General features: G+C 35.2%; 1 protein-coding gene across 4 annotated transcripts in view; it reads left to right on the top strand.

Moving 5' to 3' along the window:
• LOC106666909 overlaps nucleotides 1–16,707 on the top strand; it is a 56,747-nt gene that overhangs the window by 5,524 nt on the left and 34,516 nt on the right. Inside the window, exons 1-4 of one of the 4 annotated variants that reach the window (XR_002909931.1) lie at nucleotides 9,272–9,418; nucleotides 9,675–10,085; nucleotides 10,175–10,356; nucleotides 13,436–13,497. The gene's annotated coding sequence lies outside the window, so the exon portion shown is untranslated. Of the gene's footprint in view, nucleotides 1–9,271; nucleotides 9,419–9,674; nucleotides 10,086–10,174; nucleotides 10,357–13,435; nucleotides 13,498–16,707 lie in introns of those variants that run through there. The other 3 variants (XR_002909930.1, XR_002909929.1, XR_002909928.1) reach the window with 3 other exon arrangements.

Below are 16,707 nucleotides of genomic sequence, written 5' to 3'. Positions count from 1 at the left end.
GCCCAACCTTTAATCATTCCATGAACAAAGGAAACTTTTCTATTAAGGATTTAATCACGGATGTTGAAATGTTGATAGGCGATGATTCTAGTGTAGAGGAGAAGGATAAATTCAAATCTTTAAGTTGAAAATATTTTGAAAAATGAAAAAATAAAACAAACAAAATAAAATAATTTGTCACGACCTGTGAAAAAATTTGTTAGTCAAACAGTATCATTCTTGAAAAATAATTGTCAATTATATGTAACAAAAGCTGATAAAGGAAATTCTACGGTAATTTTGGATAAAACATAATATAAAACTGGAGCTATTCATAGAAGACCAAAATACATATAAAATTGTAAAGTTTGATCCAACTCATGATGGAATAAACTCGTAAATGACCTATATAAGAATGATTTAATTATTAAACATCAAAAATTTAAATTAAAGTCACACAATGCAGTGCCCCATAAAATATATGGCCTACCGAAAATTCATAAGGAGCGAGTCCCATTAAGGCCAATTGCCTCTATGATCAATAGTTCAGGTGTAGAAGTGTCCAAGCTCATCCTAAACCTATTAACAAATTGGACACACAAAAAACGTAAAACATGCTCAATCCTTACAAGTTTAGAGGTTGTATTACTACTTATTCAAAAAGTACAGATGAAATCTGAGTACGCTTGACGTTAAATCTCTATTTACCAATATAACATTAGGTATCATAACATACACATTAAATAGAAGATAAAATGAAATTTTGCAATTTACAAATATCCCCTTGAAGAAACTAGGTCTTCTACATCTCATTGCGTTCTGTTGCTATTTTAAACATTGTGGCAAGTTTTATGAGTAAATTGTTGGCGTTGCAATGGAAGGAAGCCTCTCTCCTATTCTGCTGATCTGATTACGAATGATCTTCTTGATTGGATTCATTTAAAATATAAATTTGACATTAAATTAGTTAAAAAGGTATGTTCATGGCCTTTTCCTCTTAATAAAGAGTTCCCAATTGTCAGACATTATTGATGCATTTTAACTCTTACCACCCCTCGCTACAGTTTACCCATGAGTTTGAAACTGGAGGTGTCCTTCCGTTTTTTGGATCTTTTGGTTATTAGAAGGGATAATGGATCAGTCATTACCAATTGGTACCAGAAGCCGTCCAACACGGATAAAGTGTTGCATTTTGCATCTCATCATTCTTTTCAAGTGAAAATAAATATAGCTGTCGATCTCATTCAACACTAAAGTGATGAGTCTTTTCACAAGGATAATGAGGAAAAGATCACTGTCATGCTAAAAAGTAATGGTTATCCCTCATCATTTATTAAGAAGTTGATTTCTCAAAGAAAAGGACCTTTAAACAACATTAACATCGGTAATTTGGATTGGAAATTCTCTCCTATTATTTATATTGGTGATGCTTCTAAAGAAATTAAGTTACTTTTAGAGAATAAACTCGGTGATATAAAGTTTTTTAAATTCAATAATAAAATAGGAGCGAAAATGTGTTCAAAACTAAATTGTACGATGTATCATGGTCAAAAAAAGCAGTACCTAGGTGAAAGAGTGAAACAACGCCCGTACGATTGTTCTCATGTGAGTAGACCAGAAACATCTTTGTGAAAACATCACTATAACACAAGCCATGACATGAAGACATGAAGAGATGGTTGTTCACAAGAAAAAATCTTGGGAAGGAGGATAAAGAAATCCATCACATTAACGCAGATTAATTCATTGAATTTAAGAAGGGACATTAACTATCTTAGCATCATCTACACTGGTTTGATTTAGCCTTCCTTTAATGTTAACTGAGTCAATCCTGATTCTAGTCCCCATTAAAAAATTCCTATATTTATAAAAAAACATTCTAGTCACGCTTTTTAATTTTGATTGTATAAATAACTTTATCAAAGGTTTTAACTATTGTTATCTATTGTTTTTTAAAGTTTTGTTAGAGGTTTAAGAATGTTTTATTGTAATCACATTTATTTATGGTAATGTAACGTGTAAGTTGACTTCTCTTAATTTATTGATGTATTGTATGCCTAATTGTTATTGTAAGCCAAAATTGTGGTAATTGTCTGTAGAGCCCTGAAGAAGACTGTAATAAAATTCGGAAGATGTGACCGTACCACTGATCTGCAACAAATTGGTAATATCTTAGATTAAAAAAAATAATAATACGGTGGATCGTTTTAAATGAGAGTAGATATATAAAAAGTTACGAAAAAGATGCTATCACTAAAGTAGGCCAAAAAAATTTCCTTTTTGAAAACAAAAAACGATTCGGATTCGTTTTAAGCACAATTTAAAACCCCTAAATACATATTTTCATAGTAAACAAAAAGTTTTTGACCTAAATCAAAAAGGAAATTTTTTCTCCGATGTCCGGTGTTCTGGATTTAAAAATCATACCCCCCTTGATTTTATCCAAATTCGATCTTATTACAACCATGAGAAAACTGATTATTTATCTTTCATACTATGTAAACAAGGTGTATATTTATATTACTATAAGTGAGAAAAATAAGGATGAAATGAACCAAAACGTTTTATTTTATATCTCCGATTCTGATTTATAGGATTGAAGTTTATAGGATTCTAAACTAATATAAAGTTTCATGTTGATCAATGGGGTAGTTGCAAAGTTATAACTGTCTTTGTGATTTTCGACAAAAATCTCCAGCTAGGAAGGCGAAAAAATTGAAAAAAAAAAATTATTTTTTGATTTTCACAAAAACATGTATTAAGGGTATTTTAGGGTGCAGAAAACGAATTTTTTCTTGCTTTGAAATCTTTGTGTCTTGCTAATAATGTTTTTTAACATAGTTGCTACGTCTGTCGGTCATAAATCATCGATCATCACAGGCAAGGTGATTTTTTAAAAATTTGTATTCTGGTTTTTTTAGAATGTTGAAAACAAAATCGGGGGCATCGGTGGCCGCAACGGTTTAGGCGTTGACACGGCGCTCATCACTGTAAGGTAAAGGTCCCGGGTTCGAATCCAGCGGCCCTGCATTCAAACCCGACATACTTACAAATGTTTTTTTTTTTTTTTCAAAAACACCGGCACCCCGAGGGTTGATATAACCTCTGTTGTTGCGACCCTCGTAAAAAAAATGTACTTTTTTCTTCCTAAAAACACAATATTTTAACATACTCTGCTATGTTGCTCGCACACAATTATGTACTTCCAAAACTTAATGCTCCCGATTTTTTTTTTCGAAAATGACAAAAATGGTGATAGCTCTACAACAGTTCCACCGAACTTCAGTAAACTTTACATGGGTCTGAAATCCCTAACTGCACGTAATCGCTTAAATTCGCACTCTGCCAATAAACGGGAATCGGAGGTATAAATTACATAGCATGAAAGAAGAGATTCATCCTTCCAACGGTCGTAACAACATCGAATTCGGATAAAATCCAGGTGGGTTATGATTTTTTAAGTCCCAAACACAGTATTTCGAAGAAAATATTGCTTAAATGCCTAAATTGTGCAGCCCAAAAATATATATTTTTTTGTTTATCATAAAATTTTTTTTACAGAGTGCTCAAAACTAATTCGAATTTTTTTATTATATTTTATTTTTTATTGCCTACTTTAGTGAAAGCTTGTTTTAGATTTTGCAACTTTTTACACATATGATCTCGTATAATACTATCCTGTTTATTATTTTCTCATTTTACTTATGACGACATACAATCTCAACCTTGTTGACTTTCCATGAAAGTAGAAAAATTGAGCTTTCTAACGATCGTAATAACGTCGAATTTGGATACAATTTCGGGAAGTTATGAAAAGTTATATCATAAAAAAATTGTACTCTGTGGGGTTATCCTGCAATGGGTGACCTAAGTGACGCAGGTTTCTAATGTGCATCAACTGGAAGTTTGGGATGACTTAACTACTAAGTTTTGCGATGTGTCTCAATAGGAGGATTGGTGTGTGTCTCAACCCCATTGGGATGTGTCTCAATTACAAAAATTGGGAATGAGTCTCAACTAGAGGTTTGGTATAAGTTATAAATGCAAAGGTTTGTGATGTGTCTCAACCACAAAACGCGTTAACTCTTATTTTTCGAACCCATATGTAATAAAAGCTTTGTTTAAATCTTTAGTAAGATGACGCTTAAAATATGGGCACGTGGTGTGGGCCCCCTCCTGGGTCTGATGATCAACACAGGCTGCGCAAAGCGGTTAAATATCTGGTTTTCAAATTTAAAGCGGATACATCTTAGTTTGTTGGGACATTTCACATGAAGCTCCTAAGAAATCAAATAGCAATAAATTAACTCAATCTCAAATGAATTTTTGAGTTCATTTATTTCATTTTGAGTCAGGTGAAAGTTATTACTTCACCTTGACAAAAAGCTTGGCAAAACAAAGCGCGAACGAGGTCAAATCATTTTCTGAACTATGTGACCAGGCTACTAGACGCATCATGTAATCTTATATGCAAATAAACGAAAGGCTAATAAATTGTCGCTGTCAAAGGGAACAATAAAAGCGTTTCCATCTTGGGCAACATTGCCTCTACAAGGCATTGTCTTGAGCTCCGAAATTTCTCCTCAATTACATCCGAGCAAGGCCCGGCACGGAGTGAGAATCTATTTAATCTACTATATGCAGAACATAGATCGTCGTCTACTGACATTTCTATGAAAATTAAGTGGACTATTTGAATAAAGATGGCATGAATCGAAGAGAAAACCGAAATGTAACGTTCATTCATTCTACAATGGGTTTTGTCTTAATTCACTGCAAAAAGACATCAACATACGAATGAAGTGTACGATGTCGAAGAAACAATTTCCTGCATTAACTAAATATTCTGTTTATTTTTCCTTGTGCGAAAATTGTGTTTATTCTCAATTCAATAAAGTAACCTAGGTGATGTTCTGGCCACGATATGAATGCGTTGTGTCAAGCTGTTGAGAGGCAGTTCAGCTTTAAATATTCAGTACAAAATTACCGATTTTCTTTTCTTTTTTAAGTTTTATAAACCAATTAGCATAAATTCTATGTTGTTGCGGATTTTAACTCCGTTTTTAGAACCCAAAAATTTGAAGTAGTATAAAAATGATAGGTCAAATAAATTTGCAACATTTTGTTATGCTGCGTGGGACCGGATAGACATATTACAGAGGGTACATTTAGCCTTAAGAATGTTAACCTCTTCTCCAAGTCATGCTTTTTGGACCTGCTCCAGATTATGATACTCTTCATAGCCTCATGCGAGGTATAGGCCAAAAGTGTATGAAATTGTATGGAATTCCTATCAGAAGTCAGCGATACGAATGACTTGACTCTGGCATGTAGAATTCTCTAGGCCCCGTACCGTACCGTGCCATAAAAAAAGGATACATTCAAAATGGATCCTTATTGAGTCCAAAACCTGATGGAACATTTTGTTCTATGAGCGAAGAGATTCATAGAAGGGCAAGAGTTACACAGAAATTACTGAACAGAATCAGGTCATTGGCCTCCTAAGAGAGCACATGCACCAAATAGGTGTACTGACAGAAGAAACATTGTGCACTACTTACTACTTAGGAAGAAGAGAAGACTGCAGAACATATTGTATGTTTTTGTGAGGGTATTCTTCTTCTTCTGGGGTTTCTTGCAACTAGGAGAAGAAAACCGGCAAGCAAGACCTACTAACGTCAAGGTGCGGATGGCTTGTGGCTGCCTCATTTATCCCTATTGTATCCCTTGGTCCTCCTCAATACGTTCAGGTCTTCCACGACATTCAGGTTGACCAAGGCGCAAGTATGCAGTCCTTCTCCATGGGTGTAGTCAATAGTTATAGCGCCATTCTATTTGTTCACCCATAATTGTTAAAGAAAGGATTTTTAAATTAAAATTTTAAAATTAAAAAGGGTTAATTTAACAGAAAAAGTAAGGTAAAGAAGCTCGACTGGGTACCGCACGAATTAACCGAAGCCCAAAAAAATCGACTCTTTGAAATTTGAACGTCTTTTCTGTTGCGCCACAAAAAAGATTTATTTCTCGATCGAATCATCACGTGCGATGAGAAATGGATTCTGTGCGATTACAGGAGGCGTACAGGTCAGCGGTTGGACAAGCATGAAGCGCCAAAACACTTGCCGAAACCAAATCTGCACCCAAAAATGTGGTGGCTGGTTGGTGGTGTATTGCTGGGGTCGTTCGCTACAATTTCCTGAATTATTGTGAAACTGTCACAGCAGAAAAACATCACCAAGAAATTGACAAAATGCCCCGGAAACTGCAACGTCTTTCTCCAGCATTGGTAAACCGTAAGGGGACGATTCTTCTTCAGGATAACGCAATGCCAACCCGGCGGAAACTTAAGGAATTAGAATATGAAGCCTTACAGCACCCTCCACATTCACCCGACCTCTCGCCAACAGACTTCTACTGTTTTAGGCATTTTTATCATTTCTTGGGAGATAGAATTTTTAGAGAACGCGGTGAAGCGACTGCCAAGACTTCATTGTAAGTCGAAATAAATTTTTTTATATCAGCGGGATAAACGCGCTTAATACACGTTGGCCAAAATGTATTGATTGTGATGGAAAATATTCGAATACTTTTTTTTTATTTTATAAAAATTAAAACTAGTTTTGACTGCTTTTTCAAGTCCTGCATTATTTTTGCACCAGCCCAATATAATAATTATAAGGTGGTGGAAGTTGGACTTTTAGGCTAATAACTATTCGACTCGGATCGTCATTAATGATCAAATCGCTTTTGGCGGCTTGTTACATGCCATGTCTTGTTTTCTGAACGTTTTCAAAGATCTTAGCCTCGACATTATTTCTATTTATGTTGTTAATAAAGCATTTTATCAAGCTAACTCAAATGATTCATTCTGCTGATGCTAACACGTATCAAGTACCGACGTCCTCGATACTGCGATCACTTTCGATACTCTTGAGATTTCGAACCTTCTACTGAAATTAAACGGCTGTTCCTTTTAAGGTTTTATAAATTACTATATTTTCTCCTTATTATGCCAAAAACGGCTGTAGTGGGATGCATTGGTTGGGGACTTGTTCAAGGTGAAAATGCCGTAAGAATACCGTGTCCTGGAGATCCAGTACGTGCAATCAACATACAAAGATATACATATCGTACAATGGGCCAGTACACAAAAGAGGACCGTATTGAATTCGGAAATTACATAGAACTCTTGTACACGGCATTTCCTTTCCTGTCTCGCCACTTTATGGAAATCACGATAAGAACGCCGTTTCAAATTATTAATTGAACAGTTAAACGAGTTTTTTTTTTTTAATTAAAAATTCAGAATATTAAATTAATATTGACCGGTATCCTGCTGAAAGATATCCGTAAATGATGTTTTCACCAAATATAGAGTTTGAAAAATGTAGGACACTAGGACGAAATTGAACCTTTCGTCTGGATATTTTTCATTGATCATTTTATATTTAGTGCACTTGTGTGAGTCATTCCTTCATGTCACGATCGATACTATTTATATTCCGTCTCTGGCATCATAACAAAATTAGGTTCCTAGCCGGCTGCCTTTGCATACGAGTAAATGAGATAATTTTTTTGTAATTACACAAGGATGGAATGTACCCAATTATCCTTCGCATTTTCATTTGAACTACTCGATTTTTCCAGTATAATTAATGGAAAAATCGTACCCGTGAAGAAATACTAAAACTAAAGAAAGTGAGAATAGACTTGTTTTCATGGTCTTCACTACCTTCCTACAATTCAATAACCTTTCAAATCTATATTGGATATTTTCATTAGAACAACAAAAAGTGTAAAACAAGGTTCTTTTTATTTATTATTATTAAGTCGTGAAGCAGTTTTTTTTTTAAGTTTTACCGTTACATTGATGCGCAGGTGGTCCCGGGGATTAACGGCCTCAATTGTCCTTTCAAATGCGACAGTATTCTGTCATCTTAGAAAATTTGGACAGGAGTAGACGACCTGGATCAGTCGACAATGTACAAGTTTGATTTAGACTGAAAATATAATTTTTTTTAGGTTTGGTCAGTGACATTACTGCAGGTGTCGTGCAAGTCACAGCCAGAGTTTTAGTTTCCAGCTCTACCCTAAGGCACATGACCTAAGCAGAGGTTTTTTGGTGGGTCTAAACCATACAGGCTTTTGTGATGTGTCTCGACTACACAAGTTTGATATGAATCTCAAATAGAAGCTTGGGGTTAGCCTCAATTACAAAAATTGAGGTACCTCAGGTACACAGGTTTGGTATGTGTTTCAACTAGAGGTTTGAAATGTGTCTCAACTAAACAGGTTTGAGATGTGTCTCGGCTACACGGTTGGTAATGAATCTCAATTAGAGGTTTGGATTAGTCTCAATTACAAAAATTTAGGAGCCTCGGCATATGATGGGGGATGTGATTCAACTATAAAGGTTTGTGATATGGCTCAATTCTCGTTTCGGCATATTGGCATTATCAATATGTCTTTCCGTCTAGTAAAGATGACTTGCGACCTGTTTGATAGATCGTTACCGAACATTTTAGTGGTGTGGGCTAGCAAGAGTATTAAATAAAAAGGTTTGGGATATGTGTCAACTGAGATGAGTCCCAACCAGAGGGTTTGTAAGTGGCTCTACTAGAATTTTCTTGCGCAGCACTACCAGATGCTTGGGATGTTGATCAACCAGAGTTTTAATGTGTAGTCATTCTCTCATGCTTCGCTGGAATTGGGTTTTTTCATCATATTCAAGAATGTGGAGCTACAATAAATTACACTCAACATCTCGATGTGACACAATGGTTTAATAATGAAATACCGCTTTGATTAAACGAAAAAAACACGGAAAACGCTGCTACAGGAGTGGCATAGACACATCCAAAGCTGGAAAAATGTAGAAAATGATGACTTATGCGAACCACTGAAGACTAAAATTCATGTACGTTTTAAAAATATTTTATGAATAAAACTGTTTTATGGAAAATAAACTTGTGAGATGAAGTTTCATTTCATTCCCTATGTATTCACATTATCCATCTCAATGTGGTTAATAAAATGCATTCATGTACTACACCTCAGGTCTTTTCTGGACTTAAATTCCGAAATTTAAAGAGAAGCTGTTCAGTACCGACTTAAAACAGCGTTGTTTGATCGATATTAAGTTGGAGAATGAAAGAAACACTTTCACCAGACCGCCCTCATAAACTTGTATAGTTTCCACCACTGGCTCAAGATAAAATTTTCTACAGTTTATTTGCCCATTGTTGATACGATTTGTTATCAAACTTCAAGTGGGTGGGGAAAACAAAGGTGATAATTCTGTTGGCTGAGCACAACGGATAACTCAACTCGGTTCAACACGCTTTTTCAATTCAAACTCGCAATCATACTGGCCTATTTTGAAAGTGAACCCTTTGAAATATTCTAGTGTATTTTTTATTTTGTCGTTTCAAAAGCATCCGTAAGTACTTCTTTCTATCGTACTACATTTAAGAGGATTATTGTTTTGCTTTGAGAAATGGATATGAAGTAATAGAAAATGATTACCCTTTCGGCTGGATTCCTATGGTGCATCACTTTTCACAACAGTGCTAATAAATGGGTGTTTCGAAATGAACAGAACATTAGAACAGAAACATTTCAAAATCTGTAGAAATTCGGCAAATCATGTTTGAATATTTTTATTATTTTGTTTTATTATTTTATTGTTTTATCAGGCAATAATAGAAGAAGGCTGAGTCAAACATTAGATCAGAAGGATGTGTTCCAAGTAAAAAGGTTTGAGATGTGTTTCTACTACAAAAGTTCAGGATGTATCTGTACCAGAGTTCATAGATAGATTATATAGGAGCAAGCCTCTTTACGACCTGTGCACCGCGACCAGTGTTGGTCTATTGCATACCTCTACCAGAGGTGTATGTCTCAAACAGGAGTTTAAGTTTCCTCAAATACAGATTTTGGGTGTATCTCAACAAAACAAGTTTGGGGTGTATCTCAACTAGAGGAGTGGGATAAATGTCAGCTACAAAGGTTTCGGATATATCTCAACTACTAAGGTTTGTGATGAGCTTTAACTAGAGGTTTTGAATGTATCTCAACCAGAGAATTGGTGTAGGTCTCAACCAGAGGTGAAATGAAACCATTAAAATATAAATATTTCAAAATCTGTAAAAATTAGACAAATTATTTTTTAATATGTTATATTCTTTTGCTTTAGATAGTGAGTTAATCAGGCAATGTTAGAAAAAGACGGAGAATCAAACCTTTGATCAAGAAGGCCTCCTTCTAACCACAGAACACCATATAGACTAAGATTTGCACGAGTCTGCCAATCGTGGATTGTAGAGGAATGGAAAAGTCCTATTCACCGATGAGACGAGACCCTTAACAGTCTAGATGGTAAGAGTGGAGTTGACCTGGAGATCGGTACAGTCAGTACTGCCCGTAGAAACAGTGGCATTTGGAGGATGGTATATCATATTCCGGGACGGCATTTCTTGGGGGGGGGGGGTTAAATGTTCTAAACCAAATCCACCAAACATGGACAGTTTCACAACAATGGGTCGTTTCACGGAATCAACCCCCTTCAACCCTTGCTAAAAGAAGGCTGAGACAACATAACCCAGGATTTTTTATAAAAATGTTTTATGATTGCCAATACGGGTGCTATCAGTCATTAAAGCAAGAGATGGCCTCCACTCTTACAATCTTCCAATTCTTATCACCACTATCGTCCAGACATGCCTACCGTATAAATAGGAATGATTCTATTTTTTTACTTGTTTAATTTACAAATGATTGCCAACGTCATCTTTTGAAAAATATCAAACTAGATAGATAAAATATTTTATTTAAATTTATTTACAAGTAATATAAGCAAATAAATAGTCAATGTCCATTAGCGGTCTGTCCAGTTGCCATTTTATCTAATTTTTCAACTAGTAAATTACTATGAATTTTTTTATTTATTGTTGAGTAAGTTAGTTTGTATCTAACTATGAGCGTATTATCATATGAGATTAATAATTGAAATTATGGACCAAAAATGCCATTCACAAGAATTACAAAGAAATTACTGGAAGGTAACTGCAACAGAATCAGGTCCTTGGACTCCTGACGCCTCAGTGCCGCCTAGAAGGCACATGCACCGGATAGGTGTACCAACAGAAAAAACACTGTGCAGATACTCCTAGGAAGAATAGGAGACCACAGCACATATAATATGTTTTGTGAGGGTATTCTTCTTCTTTTGGGGATTCTTGCTACTAGGAGAGGAAAGGCGTCAAGCAAGATCTACTAATGTCAAGGTGCGGAAGACCTAGTGGTTGCCTCATTTATCCCTATTTGTATCCCTTGGTCAAAATAGGACATTAAGACTGACCAAGGCGCAAGTATGCAGTTCTTTCTCCACGGGTGGTAGTCAATAGTTATAGCCTCCTGCTGTTTGTTCACACATAATTGTAAAAGAAAGGATTTTTGTTCATCGTATAATATAAGGTGGAGGAAGTTGGACTTTCTGGCTAATTATTATTCGGCTCGGATCGTCACTAATGATCAAATCGCTTTTGGCGGCTTGTCACATTTCATGTCTTGTTTTCTAAACGTTTTCGAAGGGCTTTGGTTCGCCTCGTCATGCTTTTTTATTAGATGTGTGTAGAGTGACGCATCATGGTTCAATCAAGGCTGAATTCAGCTGTTTACTATTACGTTAAAAACAACTTAGGGTTTAGAGATAGGAGATTAAAAAAGACTCAGAAAATGCTACTAAATATAAACAAGTAAAGTATAAGTCCTGTATATTTGAGAATTTAAAGTAAAGTAAATAAAATAACCTTTTATTTTGTTAAATTAACCCTTTTTTAATTTTAAAATTTTAATTTAAAAATTCTTTCTTTAACAATTATGGGTGAACAAATAGCAGGAGGCTATAACAATTGTCTACCACCCGTGGAGAAAGAACTGCATACTTGCGCCTTGGTCAATCTTGATGTCCTGGGAGTCTTGAACTGTATTGAGGAGTATTATAACCAAGGGATACAAATAGGGATAAATGAGGCACTCACAAGGCCTTCCGCACCTTGACCTTAGTAGGTCTTGCTTGCCGCTTTTCCTTTCCTAGTTGCAAGAACCCCAAAAGATGAAGATTACCCTCACAAAAACATATTATATGTTCTGTGGTCTCCTATTCTTCCTAGGAGTATCTGCGTAGTGTTTTTTCCGTTAGCACACCTATCCGGTGCATGTGCCATCTTAGGCGTCACTGCCCTGTCAGGAGTCCAAGGACCTGATTCTGTTGCGGTTACCTTCCAGTATATTCATATATGATAATTTTTTTCAAATGCAGGAATTTTACTCCATATACTTACATTTCATACAATCTGGCTTTTATGTTTTACAGAAAGGATTGGAATTTAAAAAAAAGACTAATGTGAAGTTAAAACGGGTTTAATTTTAACTTAATAGCAGTTACTTTGAAATTAAAACGGGCTAATATGAAATTAAAAGGGTTTGAGGTAGAGACCTTAGGGACAGCTAAGGGGAATGACAACCATTCGAGGAAAAAATCCAAAGTATGATTTTGTGACGGACTTAAGTTTTCGCTACAATATGGATTAAATTATTCATTAGTAATTATTAAAATATTTAGCTTTTTGAGGGTGTAGAAGAAGTTGGGATGATATTAGGTCAAAACTAAATGGGTCTTGGAGTCATCTGTATATCAGATCCCTGTCTCCCAGTCTGCTCTGTCGTCTATTTTAATTTACAATTTCTTAACACTCTGAATGTAAATGTCTTCGCAATTTTACCAAATGCAATTTTCAAAAAAGTCATACAGTTCTTATTTTATGACAATGTTTTGGCTTTGGAAGTTCACCACTTTATAACCTTCGATTGAAAAAAAAACACAATGTTAGCATGGATATATAATTGTATCCTTCCTTTTTTCAACGGTTTCAGCAGATTCTACAGTGCAATATCGAGCTACCCACGTACACATTACGTGTCCATACTCTGAAGCAGGCAAAATCCGTCTGTCCTCAGATTGTTCGACACACATAAAACAAAACTCAAAATAAATTTAACAGATTCATTTCAATTTCTAAATTATTACCTGTGCAAATTCATAACGTTGGTAAAAGTCTTCCTTAGCATACCATCTACGCTAATAGGTCTTGTTTGCACTGAGGTGTTTAGCACATATCTTTGAAGGTTCGTCCTAATTAGCTATCAGACTAGAAAGAACACTTTTCAAAACAAAAGGGGCTAGTCGTTTAAAAAACTCCAGTGTAATCTGCTGAATATTGGATTAGTCAAAATCGTCCAGAGGGTCTTAATGGTTTATTAACGAAACTGGCCGTTGTTTACAGGTGTAAACGTATTTGTCGTGAGAACAATGCTGCATGTCAATTAGTTTTAAATAAGCATACCTAACATGATGTAAATTGTGTTGTAGTTTGTCAATATTCCTTTGTTTCAGATCTATCGGCAGTTCGTGAGTTTTCCAAAGTGAATAGCAGTACAGCACTTCCGATATACACGGTAAATCAATGTTTGTTGCATGACTTGTAGATTCTTTCATAGTGTATCGATGGTTTAAATTTATATATACATTACAATTAATTAAGGTTTTTAGTTGGGATAAAAAAAGTTAATGGCACGAGAGATACGCGTATAGCGTATCTAGCCGAAGGTCGTGGGTTCGAATCCCTCTCGTGCCATTAACTTTTTTTATCTCAACTAAAAACCTTAATTAATTGTCTTGTATTAATTGGTCAAGCGGACCACGAAAATAGTGAATTAATGATTTAAAAATGAAGNGTTCGAATCCCTCTCGTGCCATTAGCTTTTTTTCATCTCAATTACAAACCTTAATTAATTGTCTTGTATTAATTGGTCAAGCGGACCACGAAAATAGTGAATTAATACTTGAAACTAATATGAAATTTCGTTTTAGCATCTCTAGAGATCCCTAAATATAAATGTATCAGTTTTTTAACCCCCTAAAACTTTTCCGTTTTTAGAGAAGTGGTTATCGGTATAACCAATTGAAACGGCTATAATTTAAAAACGTCTTAAAGGATTTTAACCTCAAACAGATTAATTGAAAGAAGAGGAACGTAGCTTTTTAACGATGCACCATTAAAATATTTCTAAAAAATAGACAAAATTATGGAAATTAGTTGTTATAAACTAACCTCGTTTTTTTAATGGAAAAAATAATCCTCTTTTAATGTTTGATAATATGCATTGCAATAATATGCACTCGACAATTTCTTTAAAACGAATTATCAACCATGGAAATCGGTCTCCTAGCTTTTGAGAAAAACGATGTCAGAGCTTGCACTAGGAATGTCAGTCTGGCAGAAAGTTCTTCGAAATTAACAGTCAAAAAATTTATTTATACCGAAAGTCGGTATCTAAGGGTTTTATAACGCTAGAATCACGAATCTGACAATGAGGTCAAGTTTTAACCATTTTCATCTAACCATTCTAACGTTATAAAATAGTGATAACTTTGAAACTATTCCTCTGATCAACATGACCTTTTATATTTGTTTAGAACCTATAAACTTCACTTAATGGCATAAACTTGGTATCCTTAGATAAATCAGAACCAAAGATGTTAAATAAAACGTTTTTGGTGGTTTTGTTCATTTCACCCTTATTTTTCTTACACTTTGTTGACATAATATAAAAGAAGAGCTAATAAGTTTTCCAATGATTGTAATGACTTTGAATTTGGGTAGAAACCAGGGGAGTTATGAATTTTTATGTCCAGAATACCGGACATCGGCGGAAAAAAATGGATCCTGCCGATGGAGCACAAAAATATCCATTTTTTGTTTGCCATGAAAATTCGGATTTAAGGGCCTTTAAGAGTGCTAAAAATGAATCTGAATTGTGTTTTTTTTTAAATATTTTTTTGCCTACTTTACAGAAAGCGTCTTTTGAATTTTCTAACGTTTTATATATCTAATCTCATTTAATGCTATACTGCTTATTATTTTCTTATTCAAAGCAATAAAACAAATCGTCTGATATATGACAAAGACGGAAAACCATCGTAAAAATGTACATAAATTACTTTCAATTTTTTCTCTGCTCCTTTGGCCATAGGTAAGAACGCCTGGACACGTGTCTAAATATTTTTCGCCCTAGAATCACCAAAAAGAAAGATAATTTATCCTACTTTGCTTTATCGCTCGGTCATCAAATATGATTATGGTATTAAGCCCGTGTCGCTTTTTTGTTCATGGGAGCGCATTTGAGGAAGCGTCGGAAGACTTGTGTCCCAAACTTTCCGTTGTGCCTTGTCTCTTCGTTGGTGGCCCGGAATGCCCCCACGACGGCCAAGACTAATCCTCCGTTTACGTTATCCATTCTTCGCAACCTTTCTATGCCTGACAGAAACCTCATCATGTACATTGCGATTTGGCTTTGGGGAGTTATAAAAGAGCCGACTTGAGGTTGAAAACGGGAAACCGCGAGGGACGCAATATTGCCTTTTGGAGATATTCCATTTTTTTCTAAAATTCAAATAATCGAACAACCCATCACCTTATTGGGTTAATCAACTGTAATTATTTAACATTACAAAATTACAAGAAGAGAAGCAGCTGCGAGCTGCCTGGAGGCAGCTGTTTCACTCAGCAACCAGCCGCTCATTTTGTAAGCGTTTTATATTTAACGCCAAGGATCCCTATCAAAACATTTCACTATTTTAAGTGTTTGACAGAAGGAGAATTGTTTGTGATAAATACTGTAAAAGATTTTTTAGATACCATTCCAATCCTCTTGTTTAAACTCAATAGTGGAAAATTTCAATTTTAGAAGGTGACAACCTTCTCTTGTTAACCCAACAAAGCCTTTTCTTTTTCTAGATCATTTTTGGAAGTTTCTTCATATTTTCAGGTTGTCTGACCAAATTACTATTCGATGGCTTTATGGTTTTTGAATAAAGACGATGTTAGTTGCTGGTTGTGGTCTTCTTATCCAGTATCTTGATGGAACAGAGGTAGACACCGAAGAAAATCGATTATGGGATAAGACTAATGCTACCCCGACTGAATAATCTTTTAAGCTATGCACTACCGACAAATCATTATCGAAGCTAGCTGATTTGACCAGAAAGTGACAAACACCAAAGTATTTTGTCGTAATTTTTTTTTTTTTTTTTGTCAGTACGGCAATAAATAACAAGGCAGGACGGAATGTGCCGCGGAGCCGTTACTTTCTCCCTATACGCTATAATCTATTCAAAGATCTCACCTTTTTTGGATGAACGTTTCGTTAGAATGATTTAACGATTAGCGTCGAAGTCAGGCTGATAAATTTTTTTTTACTACACACAACAACCCTATAATCACTGTTATTAATCCAACTAGAAGATAATGATTGTCAAGAATATTTATTTAAAAAAAAGCTAAATTGAATACAATTAAGCATCGGCTAAGTTTTGCGAGTGTTTAAAAAGTCCTTCATCAAGTTGTACATGTTTGTCATCCTCCTGGACTTCCGAGAAGTGTGACGAATGACATACCGATTGAGGAACGTGGACCCGAGAAAGGATAAAGCTCATATGGCTGTGGAACATAAATCTAACAAGGGAGACTACATACTTGGATCGTTTGTAAAGAAAGTTTTTTTTCTTTTGTGGTATTAGGTCAAAAAATATTAGACACGTGTCCGAGCGTTGCCAATCAAGGCGTCGAGGAAATCAAACTATTTAAAGTAATTTACACAAAAAAT

The sequence above is a fragment of the Cimex lectularius genome, unplaced genomic scaffold (assembly GCF_000648675.2).
Source record: "Cimex lectularius strain Harlan isolate CLEC.00 unplaced genomic scaffold, Clec_2.1 scaffold21, whole genome shotgun sequence".
NCBI classification, from domain to species: Eukaryota; Metazoa; Arthropoda; class Insecta; order Hemiptera; family Cimicidae; genus Cimex; species Cimex lectularius.
The sequence above is the reverse complement of the archived record's forward strand: the minus strand, read 5'-3'. Positions and strand labels throughout refer to the sequence as shown.